We start from the raw sequence: 20,205 nt of genomic DNA, 5'->3' as shown, positions 1-20,205 counted from the left end.
GGTTTATTTTTTGCATTGTCAATAGAGAAGCCCTGTTCAAACTTCGGATGTACTGGTATAGGTCGAAGGACCAAATACTGGTATAGGTCGAAGGACCAAATATGGTCATTGGTTGACTTTTAGGCTTTCAACTTCAATCAAAGATCTTTTTTGAATGACAATTTGGTGATATTAGTTTAAAGTGGCAACTAATATCATGAAAACTATAACTGACGTCGAAGGACCATCTGTTGACTTTTGCTGCAATCGATGGACCATTAACCAAACTTACACTGAAAGGTGAAGAACAAAGTTGGGATGAAATCGGTAACTTCCTTCAAGAGTTATTGTACGCACTAGTTGGTAAAGCAGCCAAACGGACGGGTATATATATATCGACTACAAATTGTCCAAAACGGATCTGGTCCAAAGAAACATGTGGTTTATTTTTTGCATTGTCAATAGAGAAGCCCTGTTCAAACTTCGGATTTACTGTCGAAGGACCAAATACGTTGTAATTCTTTTGGAGTCTTTCCGAAGAACGAAGGGCGGTGGATAATATATTCCAAAGATATTCTACATGGAGGAACATTCAAAAATTCAAATCGAAGGACCAAATTCAATTTGGCAGATATTACTTTACAATCTTTTGGGAGGTTTCAATTGAATTTAGGCATACGACCATTCTAGTACTTACATAAAGTGGAAGGGTCACTGGTTGACTTTAACTCCAACTTCAATCAAAGATCTTTTTTCTATTTTACTGCAATTGAATGACAATTTGATGATATTAATTTGAAGTGGAAGGGCCATTTGAAAACTATAACTGACATCGAAGGACCATCTGTTGACTTTTGCTGCCATCGAAGGACCATTTAAAAACTTACACTAAACGTATCTGATCCAAAGAAACATGTGGTCTATTTTTTTCCATTGTCAATAGAAACCCTGTTCAAACTTTGGATTTACTGGTATAGGTCGAAGGACCAAATACGTTGGAATTTCTATCTCCCGTTGGAATACTTTTGGAGTCTTGCCGAAGAACGAAGGGCGGCGGATTATATATTTCAAATACTTTGAGAAACATTTAATAATTCAAATCGAAGGACCAAATTCAATTTGGGAGATATTATTTTACAATCTTTTGGGATGCTTCCTGTATTGGAAATTAAAGCCTTGTAAATGGATTTTTGTTGGATTTTTAAACATTTTCAAACAAATTCCGAACTATTTAAGGCAAATTAATAATATTTATAATTTTTTATTTAAAATTTATCACAAAATTTGTTTTCAAACATTAAGCAAATTGAATATTGTTTTACGATCCGAGATAAGTGCATTTTAAAAATTATTGAAAAAATTATCAATTTTTTTTCTTTTTTTTTGGTGTGACAGTGGACGTCATCGTTAATTATCTCTGACGTTTTTCTATAATTCATTGCTTCAAAGAGAGAAAGAAATATTAAAAAAAATAAAAAGAATAATAATTTCGAAAAGCAAAAACCGATTAGTGTTATCAACGCAAACCCTAAAGTTCGAAACGACAAACAAATTAAATAACAGCAAAAATTAATAACAAATTGAAAATCATACAATAACAACAAAAAATAATATCTTCAAGGTGTTTTTGAAGAACACCCAACCCTACGAAAAAAAAAGAAATTACAAAAACAAAAAATATTTTTATTTTTTAATTGATCAATTAATCAAATTTTTGGAAGTGAAAAATATTTTTCGGTTTGATTTATTTCCCAACCGCACTTATTCGACAAACGAGATAGTAGTGTATGTACGAGTGTATGATTATTTTCTTACATTGCCCCGACAATCAATAACATATACCCAATTAAAGGAGTGTGCGGTAATTTTTATCTACCAAGGGGATTATGATTCAAGCAGCAGCACCAGCTGCCAACCGGAACAGGTGGGTTATATATTTTTTTTATTTTTATTTAAAAATTATATTTAATATTTTAAGGATCCGTTTAGGGATTTGGGTTGACATGGTTTTCCAAACCGGGATTATTTTATTAATATTCCTTGGAAAATTTTGAAAATCTCAAACTTTCACAAATTATGTTTTTGTTCCTGAAATATGCTGATCCAATAAATTAGATCGAAGGACCAAAAAGGAATTCAATTGTAGTAAAAATGAAATTTAAATTAAATTTTGAAATATTTTTTATGCCTTTATCTCAATTTTTTTAAATCACCTTACATTTTTTTGAAAAAATTATATTTCCCAACATAATTATTCCGCTGTTTTCTATGACCATAAAATTCACACATAAACAAATAAAGAATTGTGCGTCTACAGAAATATAACAAAGCCGCAATAATAATAATTAGAATTATTATTGTTTTGTTTGTTTTTATTTTTAAAAATTCGTTTTTCTATGAATATTTCCTTGTTTCGATTCATACCCACCCAACCCATTTGGTGTTCTCAAAGTCCATGATATAAAACACAAATGAGGCATAATTATAATGGGGGAAATAATAAAAACAAATACAGTCAAGCAGTGTTATGACGAACCCAAGATCTCTAAAGATAAATAGAAGGCCTCAGGATGCATTAAGAGGCCAAGAGACTCCAGGCGTCTTTTAGGATTCTTTCAGCTACCAATTCAAGCTCTTCGAAGACATCGACGCTGACCTAGATGTGAATAGAAGCCTTGCGAAGGGTTCTATTGAAAATTCTATTCTTCTATTCTATTTCAATGCCATTGAATTACAATTTGATGACCTTAGTTCATGTCGAAGGACCATTTTAAATCTATAACTGGCGTCGAAGGACCATCTTTTGACTTGCAATCTATATAATGAAAGATGAAGAATCATTATTGGATATTACTACTGTCGAAGGACCATTTGGGGTATTTGTATCAAGTCAAATGACCAATTAAGTATTAAGGTTTACAACAATAGAATTACATTTTGATGACCTTAGTTCATGTCGAAGGACCATTTTAAATCAATAACTGGCGTCGAAGGACCATCTTTTGACTTGCAATCTACATAATGAAAGGTGAAGAATCATATATTGGATATTACTGCTGCCGAAAGACCCTTTGTGGTATTTGTATCAAGTCAAATGACCAATTAAGTATTAAGGTTTACAACAATCGAATGACAATTTGATGACATTAGTTAAAGTCGAAGGACCATACGAAACCTATAACTGACGTCAAAAGGCCATTTCAGATATTTTAATTAAGTCCAATGGCCATCTTTTGACTTTTGTTGCAATCGAAGGACCATTTAAAGGCTTATAACAAAAGGTGAAGGTCAATATTTAGGATAACGAATGGCGGCGGATTATATATTCCAAAGATATTCTACTTGCCGGAACATTCAATAATTCAAATCGAAGGACCAATTTGGGAAATATTATTTTAGAATAATATTTATTATTTTAAAATCGAATGACAATTTGATGACATTAGTTAAAGTCGAAGGACCATACGAAACCTATAACTGACGTCAAGCGGCCATTTCAGATGTGTTACTTAAGTCCAATGGCCATCTTTTGACTTTTGTTGCAATCGAAGGACCATTTGAAAGCTTATAACAAAATGTGAAGGTCAATATTTAGGATAACGAATGGCGGCGGATTATTCCAAAGATATTCTACTTCTTCTTGGAGGAACATTCAGTAATTCAAATCGAAGGACCAATTTGGGAGATATTATTTTAAAATCTTTTAAGAGGCTTCCTGTATTGGAAATTAAAGTCTTGTAAATGGATGTATTGCCATTCCAAGCAAGGTTTTAGCCTTTTGTAAGATTAGGAGGCCTCAAGAGGGCAGTGGACTTTTTGAAAACCTCGCAGCGACGCTAAATTGAAAATAGACGAGGTCGAAGGACTAAATAAGTTCGAATTAAATATAAGGTCTGGAGAGGACTCAAGAGGCCAATGGATTATTCTGACATCTTTTAGGAGGCTTCAAGTTACCAATGGAATCTTTCAAATGCTTCGCTGAGATAGTACATATAAAATAGAAACTCTACAGGGAATTATATTGAAAAAGTAAACACAAAGTTTCAAATTTCGGAAGCCTTCAACAACTATGGATGTGAAAATAAAAACGATTTTAACTAGCGAAGACACAAACCGAATTATACACCACCATGCAGTATAACAGTTATATTGATCAGTATAACACAATAGTGTGAAGTTAAAAACGGATTATATCAACGAAATTTAGTAAATTCATTTTATAAATCCTATCATGCAACATCTAGGAGGAATAGGTCCGTATGAAAGGTACCATTGGAAAGCCCACGAAGAGTGCTTTAAGAAAAAATTATACCCAGATCATTTCATTTTGGAAATTTTGAAAAAAATAATTTTTATTTTTTTTTTTCAAGAAGTTATCATCGAATGCCACTGTGCAGAATCTGGGAGGGATAGGTCCATATGGAAGGTACCATTGGAAAGCCCACGAAGAGTACTTTAAGAAAAAATTATACCCAGATCATTTCATTTTGGAAATTTTGAAAAAAATAATTTTTATTTTTTTTTTTCAAGAAGTTATCATCGAATGCCACTGTGCAGAATCTGGGAGGGATAGGTCCATATGGAAGGTACCATTGGAAAGCCCACGAAGAGTACTTTAAGAAAAAATTATACCCAGATCATTTCATTTTGGAAATTTTGAAAAAAATAATTTTTATTTTTTTTTCAAGAAGTTATCATCGAATGCCACTGTGCAGAATCTGGGAGGGATAGGTCAATTTGGAAGGTACCATTGGAAAGCCCACGAAGAGTACTTTAAGAAAAAATTATACCCAGATCATTTCATTTCGGAAATTTTGAAAAAAAATAATTTTTATTTTTTTCAAGAAGTTATCATCGAATGCCACTGTGCAGAATCTGGGAGGGATAGGTCAATTTGGAAGGTACCATTGGAAAGCCCACGAAGAGTACTTTAAGAAAAAATTATACCTAGATCATTTCATTTCGGAAATTTTGAAAAAAATAATTTTTATTTTTTTTCAAGAAGTTATCATCGAATGCCACTGTGCAGAATCTGGGAGGGATAGATCCATATGGAAGGTACCATTGGAAAGCCCACGAAGAGTACTTTAAGAAAAAATTATACCCAGATCATTTCATTTCGGAAATTTTGAAAAAAATAATTTTTATTTTTTTTTCAAGAAGTTATCATCGAATGCCACTGTGCAGAATCTGGGAGGGATAGGTCAATTTGGAAGGTACCATTGGAAAGCCCACGAAGAGTACTTTAAGAAAAAATTATACCCAGATCATTTCATTTCGGAAATTTTGAAAAAAATAATTTTTATTTTTTTTTTAAAGAAGTTATCATCGAATGCCACTGTGCAGAATCTGGGAGGGATAGGTCCATATGGAAGGTACCATTGGAAAGCCCACGAAGAGTACTTTAAGAAAAAATTATACCTAGATCATTTCATTTCGGAAATTTTGAAAAAAATAATTTTTATTTTTTTTCAAGAAGTTATCATCGAATGCCACTGTGCAGAATCTGGGAGGGATAGGTCCATATGGAAGGTACCATTGGAAAGCCCACGAAGAGTACTTTAAGAAAAAATTATACCCAGATCATTTCATTTCGGAAATTTTGAAAAAAATAATTTTTATTTTTTTTCAAGAAGTTATCATCGAATGCCACTGTGCAGAATCTGGGAGGGATAGGTCCATATGGAAGGTACCATTGGAAAGCCCACGAAGAGTACTTTAAGAAAAAATTCTACCCAGATCATTTCATTTCGGAAATTTTGAAAAAAAAATAATTTTTAATTTTTTTCTAGAAGTTATCATCGAATGCCACTGTGCAGAATCTGGGAGGGATAGGTCCATATGGAAGGTACCATTGGAAAGCCCACGAAGAGTACTTTAAGAAAAAATTATACCCAGATCATTTCATTTCGGAAATTTTGAAAAAAAAATAAATACAACTGCCACGATTGGTGTATGTTGTCATTAAGTCGTGATATGCAAAACGATTCATATAATTGTGGCGTTTTCATATGTCAGTATGTTGAGGCTCTTATTCAAAAAAAGGATCTTACAGGACTTAAATGCCAAATTGCTTATAGAGAGTATATGAAGAGTTTATTGACAGAATACAGTGATAACATGCAAAATGTTTGCTTACATTGTGGTGCTGAGGGCTCAAATTTTAAAAATATATGTTCTACTTGCATTCGCCCAGTTTGTGAGGGATGTGTCAAATTTCATTATACTTATTTTTCTTCATGTGAGCTGTGTGCCAACAATTCAAACAAGACTAGTAACGACAATTGTTGATTTTTTTACACAGAGACAGAATGTCGTTCATTTGTTTTCACTGAAGATATGAGTATTACCTGTAATAGCTGACAGAAAAGATATAAATATTTTTTTATGAACGGAAATACTTAACCTATGGCAAATTGTCCCTTGTGGGTTCTCAATATTTTTCAATATTCGCTAATGACTTGCACTCCGATACAGAATTTTCAAAAAAAATCAAAATCAAAATCTTGTCCACGTGTGCAATCATATAGCAATTAAATTTTAGTTTTCTACATGTAAAAAAATAACTAAACTATATTTTTATGTACATATAAATTATTAAACTATACAATGTAAACAGAAGTATCTTTAACATTATACTTAATAAAATTAGTAATGTTAATATAAGTTAAAAATGAAAAAAAAACTGTAAATGTATATAGTAGTTCATTATATCAAACTATTAGCATGCTATATAACAATAATACACAGGACAATATTCATGTAATGTAGTATATATTTCGTATAACTTATAGTAGTGAATATAAGCACAATACTCATGTAAATGTAAGATTAACTTCAGCATGTAAAAAATATGCACTTTTAATACGAAGGTAAGAATATTTAACAATTTCCAAAACGAAATGGATATGAATCCTTCCAGATGTACCAATCCCTCCAGATTTTGCACAGTGGCATTAGATGATAACTTCTTGAAAAAAAATAAAAATTATTTTTTTCAAAATTTCCGAAATGAAATGATCTGGGTATAATTTTTTCTTAAAGTACTCTTCGTGGGCTTTCCAATGGTACCTTCCATATGGACCTATCCCTCCCAGATTCTGCACAGTGGCATTCGATGATAACTTCTAGAAAAAAATTAAAAATTATTTTTTTCAAAATTTCCGATATGAAATGATCTGGGTATAATTTTTTCTTAAAGTACTCCTCGTGGGCTTTCCAATGGTACCTTCCATATGGACCTATCCCTCCCAGATTCTGCACAGTGGCATTCGATGATAACTTCTTGAAAAAAAATAAAAATTATTTTTTTCAAAATTTCCGAAATGAAATGATCTGGGTATAATTTTTTCTTAAAGTACTCTTCGTGGGCTTTCCAATGGTACCTTCCATATTGACCTATCCCTCCCAGATTCTGCACAGTGGCATTCGATGATAACTTCTTGAAAAAAAAATAAAAATTATTTTTTTCAAAATTTCCGAAATGAAATGATCTGGGTATAATTTTTTCTTAAAGTACTCTTCGTGGGCTTTACAATGGTACCTTTCATACGGACCTATTCCTCCTAGATGTTGCATGATCAGATTTATAAAATGAATTTACTAAATTTCGTTGATATAATCCGTTTTTAACTTCACACTATTGTGTTATACTGATCAATATAACTGTTATACTGCATGGTGGTGTATAATTCGGTTTGTGTCTTCGCTAGTTAAAATCGTTTTTATTTTCACATCCATCAAAATTGTTCTAATTACATTATGGACATGGGTTTGAAAATCCCACAAGCTTCAAGTCGGGAATCCCTTCATTTAGAGAAGCAGTTACCTTCATCAACAATTTATTAAATCAAATATGTATTTCGTATTTAGGACCACATATTAAATTCTTGTTCTAAAATATTTATAAACCAGTAAGCGGAGCAGTATAGTCGGACGGGGCCGACCATACGATACCTTACACAACTACCACGGAACTCTAACTTTCTGCCGACGTTTATTCTGAGCGTGGCCTATATTTCGTGATAGTTGCACACTCTTGCTCGATTAAAGATCGACAGCACCTCTTCCTTACACTGACATATTTTCCGAATATTCCCAATATATTATATTTAAGTGTAACTCCCACATCTGAGTACATACGACCATATAATTAGTATCAATTTAAAGGTCAGCCACTCCTCTTGGATATGCTATTAACTTCTCGGGTTTTTGTTATTCAAAAGTTAAACATATACGCTATAGAATACAATTTTTTTCATTTTTCACGCAAAAGTCAGGGTCCATTTGACCGATCTTTATCAAAACAAGCATGCTTATTCTATGGCCCGATCCCCTTCTCCATGCAAAAATTCGGTGATTGGGCCATAATTGCGGTTTGTGGAGCGACCAGAAAAACCGACAAAAAAGTTTTTGGTCCATTTCATCTCTAAATATTAACCAATCTTTTCCAAAAACAATAGGGGTCTTCATTGGCCATAACTCATCCTACATGCAAAATTTCGTGAAGATTGGTCCATAACTGTAGCCTGCATCGTGTTTACAAATTATAATGGACAGACGGACGGACACACATGTCTAGATCGACTCAGCTAGTCGAGATATGACGATCGGTATAAAGGTATAAAGGTGGGTCTAGGACCAATATTTCGTGGCGTTACAAACTTTTGGGGCTACACAAAGCTATAATACCCTCACAACATAGTTGTGTAGGATATAAAAATTGATTGTTACTTTACAAATTTCATAGGTCAATATGTCAAGAAAAATTACAAATAAACCAATCACAATTACATAACAATAACATAAATTACATAACAAATATAGTTGTATATTTGTAAATATTCTTTGATTTTATTTTCAAATATTGATTTAAAATTACTGGAAATATTATATTTCCTTCGTTTAATTTGCAAGGTTTAGCCTATTAAGGGTCTTAGCAACATTCTCCGAATGGAAAATTCGTAATTTGGCATTTTTCTATTTTTCATATTTTTTTCTAGAAATTTATAAATATAGATCCATGTTTTGACAAAGTCCCCATACAAAGTACCCCTCTACTTTAATTTGGTCCGATTTATTACCATAAATTAAAAATTTTTAAAGTTAGGAAAGTGCGATTCATTAAAAATGTATGCAAAAATATGCAACATTGACATCACTGTTGATTTCAATGACGTCATACTCCTCCATCAAAATAAAAGTACGACAAGAGAAAATTGCCCGATAAATTGACAATTTGATACTCTCACTCACGCAATAGAGTAGAGTAATGGAGTTAGTTTCCCTTTGAAACTTTAAATAGTGTTGCACCAATACAAAAGTCCTAAAAAGCTTTTAGAAATTAATTTTAAAAGGATTAAAATTATTTTTGGTCGAAGAATTTCAAAAAAATAATAGCCCGCTGAATTGTTTTTAAATCTAATTTATTTATTATCGACTTTTGTCGATTTTTTTAGATATTACTAAAATATGTACATTCAGTTCACTCTTAACACAAATTACCGAAAACAATACCACATTTTAAAAGTCTTTATCCAAATTGGACAAAGAAAATTTCAAAGTTGACGAACAATTTAACCCTTTGTCTATAGAATTTTAAATGCCCATAACCGTTTTATGTCTGGCATTTCCATAGTTATGTTTAGAACTCATTGTCTTACCGGAAAAAACATAAAAGAATAAAATATTAATGTAACCAAAAACCATGATAAATTTTAAATGAAAATGTTCATAGAATATTTAAATAATTTAAACCAATTCCAAATGCAAAAAACAAACCTTTTTCCTTCTATGAATGCTCAATTGCATGGTGTAAAATTCTTGGCAAATATTTTAGCTTGTCAATGAAATGTTTAATTAAGGTAGACCTATTCAACCATGGGAACTGGTGCCCTTGTTTACATGTATAAAGAAATTCGTTCTCTGCGTTTTCTTTTAGCAACTCATTTCAAATGGCGGTTTCTCATGTGTACTCTGAGAATTGTTTCGTTGCACACCTCTAAATTAAGGTTAATGCTGGGCAAACATGGAAACTGGTGCCCTTGTTTACATGAATCAATAGCTCGCTCTCTGCGTTCTCTTTTAGCAAGTAATTTCATATGACCGTTTCTCATATATTCTCTGAGAATTTTCTCTCTGCAAACCCCTAATTAAGGTAGGCGCAACAAACAAAACACAACAGCAGCAGCAGCAACAAAATATTGCGGTGATTTAATGGAATGCAAAGTAACATTACAAGCACACTCAAACAAAAAATGGCTGGTCCATTGAAATATTTGTGTACATGGGGCGAGTTATTGTAAATTTCCAGAAATTATTTAATATAAAGACATTCTTACCTTTTATGCAATAACAATTGCTATGGAACTCTTTGTCTGCGGACAAAAAGGGATGCAACGTTAAGACTACCAAATTGTGGCAAAGAAAGATCCATTCCAGGGATATTTAATTCCAGTCGTTTTCTTATTTCCTTCTCCTCTACTCATTCTCCTTTACCAGCTTATGCTCTGTTCACTTTACACTTTATTCCTCTCATACGTCCAACCCAATAGTTGTTTGTCAAATTTTGCAACTTCTTTTATTGTTTACACTCTAAGCACTGCAAATTTCCACAATATTATATTCAAATTCACTACACAAATTAATATTGTTTAATAATTTAATTGATAAACGTCGTTTCTTATTGTTTATTGCAATTAAATATTAAAAACCGAGAAGTTATCGAAAAACCATGCAAACGTTTATAGAGCCGCGCCGAAACTAACTTCAATTTCCACAAAAGGGAATAAAACAAAAACAAACAATTACGGTCCGTCTCTGAGTAGAATGTAGAGAGAGAGCAAGAGAATAATCAATTGTTGTCTCCAAAAATGCAATGATCGGGTGTTGGTGTTCGTCACATTGGGAGTTAGTTAATTAGGATGCATAGAAAAAGTTATTTGAGAAATCAGTGATGTCAATATAATTATTTTGTTGACGTTTTTATACGCCTACTTTTTATCTATAATTTAATTGTGCGGCAATGATTAGAGATGGACAGTGGGTAAATACCCAAAGGGTAAATACCCGGTAAATTGGGTAAATACCAATTTGTGGATATTTATTTAGGTATTTACTATATTGAATCGGTAATACAACATCTTGCACCATATTTCCGGGTTTCTGTTATCAAATCGATTTAGAATTGATAGTTTTACGATACTTTAAAGACGTGGGTAAATACCCGAGTTTTTACCCAAGAATTGGGTATAAACTCATTAACTGCCGAACCACTTAACATAGGCGGCACACACATGACTCTAATGTCAAAACAAATATAGAAATCCAACATGGGGTCCCTGGGTCCAAGTTTTGTGAAAAGGTTTTGTCCGCATATGTCAAGTGGTTCGGCAGTTAATGAGTTTATACCAAATTTTTGGGTAAATACTCAAAACAGGGGTACCTTTGTATGGGCGCTACCAGTAAACGTAGACCTACATACATAAAATTTTGCATGGACATTTGGTTGTAAAATGTGTCTAATAGACAAAAAATACCTTAAATCGGGAGATATGGTTATATGGGGGCTATATCAAAACTTGGACCCAGGGACCCCATGTTAGATTTCTATATTTGTTTTGACAGTAGAAACACGTGTGCAAAATTTTGGCCGCCTATGTCAAGTGGTTCGGCAGTTAATGAGTTTATACCCAATTTTTGGGTAAAAACTCGGGTATTTACCCACGTCTTTAAAGTACCGTAAAACTATCCATTCTAAATCGATTTGATAACAAAAACCCGGAAATAGGGTGTAAGATGTTGTATTACCGATTCAATATAGTAAATACCCAAATAAATACCCGCAAATGGGTATTTACCCGGTATTTACCCACCCCTTGGGTATTTACCCGGTAAATACCATCTCTAGCAATGATGTTGTAATGCTGAGTACCACAGTGCGATATTTTGTTCTAGGTGTTTCCGTTTGTAGTACTACCAATGATTCGTCGGAGACCGCATAAAGTACATATAAGTTTGATAAACAAAATTGTATGTCGATCAAAATGTTCCCCATATAAAAGTCTCGCCCAATTTTAAATGAATTTTCCCAACGAAAAGGCTCTGATTTGACATTTCGGGGTTTAGCTCCATGTTTTGACATAACCCTCATATGAAACGTTTATTTTAAAATGGTTTACTTTTGTGTGAATTGAAAACGGCGAAAAAAGATGAAACAATTTTCTTAATTAACCGACATAATGTTTACATTTATAGAAAAACAAATTTTTCAATAACATTTTATAATTTTTTATAAAATATTTCGTCCCATAATACCGTACACAGTAGATAACGTTAAACATTCTTTAAGTTAAAAAAAAAATGCAACATTGACATCACTGTTGATTTCAAAGACCTCATACACCTCCATCAAAATAGACTGTCTTTTTATACCCTCCACCATAATATGGTGCATATGGTTGTCTTTTGTATGCGGGCAGGTCAAGTTCGAAGATGCGATATATTCGTCTACGTTTAGGCATAGCTCCCATATAAGGGTACCTCCCATTTTTCGGTATTTTTGGGTTCTTGAGCGCGTTTTTCAACCGAATTCGCTGAAATTCGGTACATTGGGTTCCTATTGGGTACATAATGTCTCCACAAAAAATTATAATTATAGGTCCACTTTTTCTTGTAGTCACATATAAAGGTACCTCCTATTTTTCAGTACTTTGGGGGTATTGATTGTATTTTTTCACCGAATTGGCTGCACTTTAGTACTGAGCTCTAGCAAATCTCTCCACAAATATTATGAATATTGGTCCATTTTTTGCGTAGCCCCCATATAAGGTTACCCCCCAATTTTGGGGTTCTTGAGCGCGTTTTTTAACCGAATTCGATGCAATTTGGTATTTTCTAGTCGTTAGATAGTGAACTATAGTAGTTTGGAAGAAATAATAAGATAGGTACGAAAATTTGGGGGCTATGCCTAAACGTGGACCGATATATACCATTTTCGAACTTGACCTAAGTTTGAAAGAAATAATAAGATAAGTAAAGTTTGGATGAAATCAAATTTTTCTGAAACGGATTTGGTCCAAAGAAACATGGAGTCTAGAACCACTATTTCGATTAGGCACATTTTCACTGTATCAAAATGTATACACCCTCATTAGGCACCTCATGAGGGTATAAATGTCCATTAAAAATTACTGAAATTATGGTTTACATCATAGTTGGGCAGACTTGCACACCAGCGTTGATGCGTTCTCTTAACATTTTTTGATGTTAAAACAAAAATAAACCTTAATGGAAAATTTTCCGCAATTTTTTAATGAATTTATTTTTTGAACTTCCTGGGATATTATTTATGTTTTAAAAATATTAAATTAATTAATTCCGCAGAGTAATTCTTGTTTTGATTTTCCCTTAAACATTTTTAAGAGAAATTTTGCCCACCATTGGTTTACATAATCTGGTGGAGACAACAACAACTAATTAGTCTCTTGCTCTCCCAACCTACTACTCAGAGACAAACCGTAATTGTTTGTTTTTGTTTAGTTTTCTTTTGTTTATGAAATTGGAGTTAGTTTCGGCGCGGTTCTATAAACGTTTGCACGGTTTTTCGATAATTTCTCGGTTTTAAACATTTAATTGCAATAAACAATTAGAAGTGACATTTATTAATAAATATATTCAATAATATTCATTTGTTTAGTGAATTTCAAATACATTTGCACTGTACAAATTTACAGTGCTTAGTTGTAAACAATAAAAAAAAAGTTGCAAAATTTGTCAAACAATTGCGGCTTTGTTCGACGTATGAGAGGAATTAATTGTGATGCAGGGAAGAGTAATAGAAAGAGAGTGCGAATAGCTCAAGTAGGCAAAATCAAGAGCAAATTTGGTAGCTTCAACATGACATCAATACGTGGCCATAGACAAAGAGTTGCATACCAATTGCTATGGTATATGAGGTAAGTATTTAAATAAAATAATGTTTGTAAATTTACAATAACTCGTCACAAATTAATGAACGACATACTAAAGGGTCAACTGTCTGTTTTTATTTTCTTTAAATTACCGTCATATTTTTGTTGCCGTTTTTGTGTTTTCCTTATAATTAAATATTTCATTTAAAATGCTAAACTATTTGCCAAGAATTTCACCCCATGAAATCGAGCATTCATAGAAGGGGAAAAAAGCTCGCGTTTTACATTAAGAATTGGTTTAAATTATTTAAATATTCTATGAATATTTTCATTTATAATTTATAATGGTTTTTGGTTACTTTCATATTTTTATACCCTTCATCACACTGTGGTACAAGGTATTATGTCTTTGTGCATATGTTTGTAACAGGTAAAAGGAAACGAGATAGGTCCATAGTTCCTTTTGAGAATATGCATAGAATCAATTTCTGAGTCGATTTATGAATGTCCGTCCGTCTGTTGGTGTTAAATTGTAAACAAAGTACAGGTCGCATTTATAATCCGAATTGAATGAAATTTGGCACAGCCCATTTATTTGGAACAAGGAAATTGGGGAAAATCGGTTCAGATTTAGATATAGCTCCCATATATATTTTCGTCGGATGTAATGTAAATGGTGTACCAAAGTCCCTATATACCTTTCGATTTGCACGAAATTTGGCACATCGTACTGAATTAGGTCTGCAATGATGTATGTTAAGTTTCTTAAAAATCGGTCCAGATTTAGATATAGCTCCCATATATAGTTTCGCCCGATTTTAGGTAAATGGTGCACCAAAGTGCTCTGAAAATTATTGGCATAGAGCAATGAATTGAGCCTGGACTGATGTCTGCCAAGTTTCGTGAAAATCGGTTCAGATTTTGATATAGCTTCCATACATATTTTCGTCCGACTTAAAGTAAATGGTGCACCAAAGTCCCTATATATCTTACGATTTGCATGAAATTTGGCATAACGTACTGAATTGAACCTAGAATGATGTCTGCCAAGTTTCGTGTAAATCGGTTCAGATTTAGATATAGCTAACTTGTGACAAGTCTCGTTGAAATCGGTTCATATTTGAATATAGCTGCCCTATATATTTTCGTCCGAGTTTAAGTAAATGGTGCATTAAACTCCTCATGTTTGTCAGATTGACATGAAGTTATGCACAATTTGAGCATAGAATAACGTAGTTGTCTTTCGTACAATTACCGATTGATATTTGTTTGAAATCGATTTCCATACATTTGTCCCATTATAACAAACGAATGACATGTATACGGATTGATCTAAGTCGGTTCACATTTAAAATTAGGATCACATATTTTAGTTCATCCAATTTCATGACAATGGTCGGACGTCTGTTAGGATGCATCTTTAAATATTGTAAAAGGGGTGAAGGGTATCATATAGTCGACCCCGTCCGATTTTACCACTTTCCTTACTGGCTTTCTTTTAAGTTTTTTTTCGGCAAGACAATGAGTTCTAAACTTAACTATAAAAAAAGGCCAGACATAAAACGGTTATGGGCATTTAAGATTTCTGTGATTTGGGTGGACAGGGGAGAAATTCAATAGACAAAGGGTTAGATTGATAGGCTACTGTGAAATTTTCTTTGTCCAATTTGGATGAAGCCTTTTAAAATGTGGTATTGTTTTCTGTAATGTTTAAAAGTGAGTAGGATGTACATCTCTTGCAAATCTTAGAAATATTTAAACAAGTCTATAAAAGTGGAAACTAAAAAAATGGGGTTAATAAAAAATCTAGGCTTCAGCGGACTTTTTTTGTAAATTCTTTGACCAAGAATAATTTAAATGCATTTAAAATTCATTTGTAAAAGCCATTTACAATTTTTGTATTTATGCTCTCTTGCAAGGATTTTTTTAAAACAATAGTTAGCACATCAAACTTTAGGTCTTTAGTGCTCCATTTATTTAAAATCAGACGAAACTGTATATAGGAGCTACATCTGATTCTGAAAATCTGAAATGAACAAATATTGACAATTTTTCGCACACAGATCTGATAGCCCAAATGAATCCAAAATACCTATTTACTGATGATTCTGTATCTGTGTATCTCTTGTTAGTCATAACGTGTCAATTTTTGAAAAAATTATATTCATTCATTAACTTTATCTAGCTCCAACGTTAGCATACCATATTAAATTCGCCCCCTTAATGTAATTATCATTCAGATAAGAGTTCTGTATTTATAAAGTCAACTCATGAACTTTGTTACGAAATTTGTTATCCTTCAAACTTTAGCAATAAATAATTGCATTTGATGTTCATTTGTATGCAACACATACATGCACATGTATGCCTGCATGCATATGTACGAATATGTATGTTAGCCGAAAATCGCCTTTTTCTTCTTGTATGCATTCAAATACCCGCTAACAGATTGTTCCCCCTACCAACGACGGTAACACAAAAAACACTATACATGCAATCTAACAACAGATGGATGCTGTTAAAAATTCATAAATCCCACCAACTGAATCGAAACTTTAATGCTTCGAAACAAAAATTTAAAATTTCAAACGAAGTTGGTCAGGAGGATGGATGACGGTTTACAATCTATTCTAACATGGGGATATTCAATGTGTATGGTGGGTGACTCGTAACGAACTCCGACTCTGAACCTCTTTGATATTCAACAAATAGCTAACGTAGTAGTAGCTGCACATAATCGGCAGCAGCATCATCATCCTTATCACAAGGCTAAGCAATGAACAACACCAGAAGCACTAGAATACCAATGTTGTTAGGTATCCTCCGAATTAAGAATATGAACCGACCGACAAACCTTTATTTTCCCACAACACCACTACAAACTCTTTCGATGTGTCGACTGACAATGGTGGTAAAAAAGGGGAAGCTGGTTTGAGGTGCCAAATTTTGGAGTTACATAATATTTTCTTCAAGAACTTTCAGAGCCATATTAGAGTCATAGGCTTGGATTTTTTAAAAAATAATTTTCGAGAACTCTTAGAGTCATGGGCGTGGATTTTTTGAAGAATATTTGCAAAGGACTCTCAGAGCCATAGCCGTGGTTTTTTAAAGGGTATTTTCAAAGTACTATCGGAGCCATTGGCGTGGATATTTTTTAAAGAATATTTTCAAAGGACTCTCAGAGCCGTAGGCGTAGATTTTTTAAAGAATATCGGAACCATAGACGTGGATTTTTAAAGAGTATTTTCAAAGTACTATCGGAGCCATAGGCGTGGATATTTTTTAAAGAATATTTTCAAAGGACTCTCAGAGCAGTGGCGTGAATATTTTTTAAAGAATATTTTTAAAGGACTCTCAGAGCAGTGGCGTGGATTTTTAAAGAATATTTTTAAAGGACTCTCAGAGCAGTGGCGTGGATTTTTAAAGAATATTTTCAAAGGACTCTCAGAACCATAGCCGTGGATTTTTAAAGGACTCTCAGAACCATAGCCGCGGATACTATCGGAAACATAGGCGTGGATTTTTTACAATATTTTTTAAAAGGACTATCAGAGCCATATGCGTGGATATTTTTTACAAAGCACTATCGGAGCCATAGGCCTGAATTTTTTAAAGAATATTTTCAAAGGACTATCGGAGCCATAGGCGTGGATATTTTTTTAAAGAATATTTTCAAAGTAATATCGGAGCCATAGGCGTGGATATTTTTTAAAGAATATTTTCATAGGACTCTCAGAGCAGTGGCGTGGATTTTTAAAGAGTATGTTCAAACTACTATCGGAGCCATAGGCGTGGATATTTTTTTAAAGAATATTTTCAAAGGACTCTCAGAGCCGTAGGCGTAGATTTTTTAAATAATATTTTCAAAGTACTATTGGAGCCATAGACGTGGATTCTTTTTAAATAATATTTTCAAAGTACTATCAGAGCCATAGGCGTGGATATATTTTAAAGAATATTTACAAGGGACTCTCAGAACCGTAGACGTGGATTTTTAAAAAGTATTTTCAAAGTACTATCGTAGCCATATGCGTGGATATTTTTTAATGAATATTTTCAAAGGAGCCATAATCGTGGATATTCTGGAGAATATTTCCAAAGGACCCTCAGAGCCGTAGGCGTAGATTTTTTAAAGAATAGTTTCAAAGGACTCTCAGAGACATAGGGGTGGATTTTTAATAGTATTTTTAAAGGACTTTCAGAGCCATAAGCGTGGATTTTTTAAACAATATTTTTTCAAGGACCCATCATTAATTATTTCCATTGCCTAGCACCCTTTGACAGGAATTAAAGTTTAAATTTTTGTGCTTCACAAGAATGTTAACGGCAATGTATGCACGAGTATGTGGCACCACCACCACTAACCCGAAACCAAGCTAACCTTATTGCATAAATATTCGTTTTGAGTGAACTATGGATGGATGTTCCTTTTAAGTTGGTGTCTGTTATGCAGTTGTTACCTTCCTGCCACCCTGACTCCCTGCCTGCTGCATTCATGTCATCGATGCTGCCGTATCTCATTTTGCCAGTCTTTTGTTTTTGTTCATCTTCTGCAGGAGTTTTTGTTGTTGGTGTTGTTGTAGTGGCACAAAATACTTGTAAAACATTCCATTTTTCATGTTTTTCAGAATCCATGGCATTTTGATTGCGTCATTTACACGACGTTTTGAGCTTCACCTGTTCCTTTTTTTGTTGAATTGTCCCGCAACAATAATTCATAGTTGTTATCGGAATTTCTATTGCACTGCGGGGCTACTATACGGTATGCAGAAAAAGTTATGTCTCCGTTTGGTTTTTTTTATTTGTACTCCGAAAGGTAGTTAGAGTTACAAATTCTTTTGTTTTTTTTTAATTTTATTTAAAAATGGAAATAGTTGGAGATATATGAATTTTTTCCTATGAACGTTCCTCCACGCTTTTAGCAGTGAAGGTCCTTTAAAATTATTTTTTTTTAAAGTACACGCCTTTTGGTCAGATTGTCCTTTAGAAATATTTTTTAAAAAGTCCACGCCTTTTGGTCAGATTGTCCTTTAGAAATATTTTTTAAAAAGTCCACGCCTTTTGGTCAGATTGTCCTTTAGAAATATTTTTTAAAAAGTCCACGCCTTTCGGTCAGAAGGTCCTTTAAAAATATTTTTTAAAAAGTCCACGCCTTTTAGTCTGAAGGTCCTTTAAAAGTATTATTTAAAAAATTCCACGCCTTTCGGTCTGAGATTCCTTAAAAAATATTTTTTAAAAAGTCCACGCCTTTTGGTCTGAAGGTCCTTTAAAAATATTTTTTAAAAAGTCCACGCCTTTTGGTCAGAAGGTCCTTTAAAAATATTTTTTAAAAAAATCCACGCCTTTCGGTCAGAAGGTCCTTTAAAAATATTTTTTAAAAAAATCCACGCCTTTCGGTCAGAAGGTCCTTTAAAAATATTCTTTAAAAAATCCACGCCTTTCGGTCAGAAGGTCCTTTAAAAATATTCTTTAAAAAATCCACGCCTTTCGGTCAGAAGGTCCTTTAAAAATATTATTTAAAAAAATTCACGCCTTTTGGTCAGAAGGTCCTTTAAAAATATTATTTAAAAAAATTCACGCCTTTTGGTCAGAAGGTCCTTTAAAAATATTATTTAAAAAAATTCACGCCTTTCGGTTAGAAGGTCCTTTAAAAATATTATTTAAAAAATCCACGCCTTTCGGTCAGAAGGTCCTTAAAAAATATTATTTAAAAAATTCACGCCTTTCGGTCAGAAAGTCCTTTAAAAGTATTATTTAAAAAATCCACGCCTTTCGGTCAGAAGGTCCTTTAAAAATATTATTTAAAAAATCCACGCCTTTCGGTAAGAAGGTCCTTTAAAAATATTTTTTAAGAAGTCCACGCCTTTTGGTCTGAAGGTCCTTTAAAAATATTTTTTAACAAGTCCACGCCTTTTGGTCTGAAGGTCCTTTAAAAATATTTTTTAAAAAATCCACGCCTTTTGGTCTGAAGGTCCTTTAAAAATATTATTTAAAAAAATCCACGCTTATAGTTGTAAGAGTCCCTTAAGATATTCGTTAAGTATCTGCAGGTCCTTTAAAAATATTCTGTAAAAAATCCACGTCTCTAAAAATGTTTTAATTCCTTAAATTCAGTAATGAAATTTATCATTGACGTTCGCATTCAAATGCTAAATAAAAAGGATATTAAGACAAAAAGGACATCATTATTGCTTATCTTTAGATCTGGGCAAATTTGAACTAATGTTGTCATTTAGTAAATATTACACTCATTTACATAGACATAGATATCTCATAAAGTGTAGTTTATTAACATAAATATGCAATGAAATGTAAA

This window comes from Musca vetustissima, unplaced genomic scaffold (assembly GCF_032173495.1).
Source record: "Musca vetustissima isolate MV318-11 ecotype Yass unplaced genomic scaffold, APGP_CSIRO_Mvet_v1 utg4927, whole genome shotgun sequence".
NCBI classification, from domain to species: Eukaryota; Metazoa; Arthropoda; class Insecta; order Diptera; family Muscidae; genus Musca; species Musca vetustissima.
This window is presented reverse-complemented; position numbering follows the sequence as displayed.